This window comes from Nanorana parkeri, unplaced genomic scaffold (genome assembly GCF_000935625.1).
Source record: "Nanorana parkeri isolate BGI_ZX_2015 unplaced genomic scaffold, ASM93562v1 scaffold310, whole genome shotgun sequence".
Lineage (NCBI taxonomy): Eukaryota > Metazoa > Chordata > Amphibia > Anura > Dicroglossidae > Nanorana > Nanorana parkeri.
Genome location: NW_017306578.1, coordinates 221,182 through 221,996, shown reverse-complemented (window position 1 = coordinate 221,996; position 815 = coordinate 221,182). Strand labels below are relative to the sequence as shown.

Here is an 815-nt window from a genome sequence, read left to right as displayed (position 1 = left end):
TAGAGATTATATATATATATATATATATATATATATAAATATAATCACATACAAACACATGAAAAGCCAAAAATAAAATCAGACATGCATTTATTACAGTGCATTTAATAAACGATAATTAGCTGCAAACTATTAAACGTGACAGCCCACCCAGTCTTCGTATGTCCTACGCTGTCATCTTTAAACTCCCATATTAATGATTACATTAAACAAATATTTGACATGCCATGTATGGAGCTAATGAATGAAACTTAGTAAAAAAAAGGAAATTTAAGGCGAATGATCATCAAGCAATATAAGAAAACTTTTACTCCTACCATCAGGAATGATTACACATTCAGATAATGCATGGTTAGTGCATACCAAGCAAAATTCCAACAGTGTGATATACAAGTATTCAGTCAATAACGGGCCACTCACTTGATACTAAAAATAAATCACTTAAATCACTAATGTAAGCACAATCATTTTTCTAGCTTTTTTCCCCCCCCAAATTGCACCTTTTGATGTTTATCAGCCTCAGTCGTTTAATTGAGGTAAAGATCACGCTGTCATAGGTTATTAGCACCCCTTAATGAATCTACAGTGCTGTGTTACATTATCCTTTTTTAAAGGATAATAATAGCAATAAATATGATACATTTGTTACAAAATAATTCAGATCATGCAACAATGTGTATGGGTTGCATAACATGCAGCAAGTACTAGTTAAAGAATAACACTAGAAAATAAAAAGATACCTACCGGGCCATTTTTAATACTCTCACCTCCCCCCCCCCCCTTACCGCCCCGTCCTGCCATGCCGCGAACAGTCC

General features: G+C 34.0%; 1 protein-coding gene across 3 annotated transcripts in view; it reads right to left on the bottom strand.

Annotated features, from left to right (window-relative positions):
- LOC108788182 (putative nuclease HARBI1) overlaps positions 1 to 815 on the bottom strand; it is a 22,966-nt gene that overhangs the window by 21,670 nt on the left and 481 nt on the right. The gene's annotated exons all lie outside the window — the stretch shown is intronic.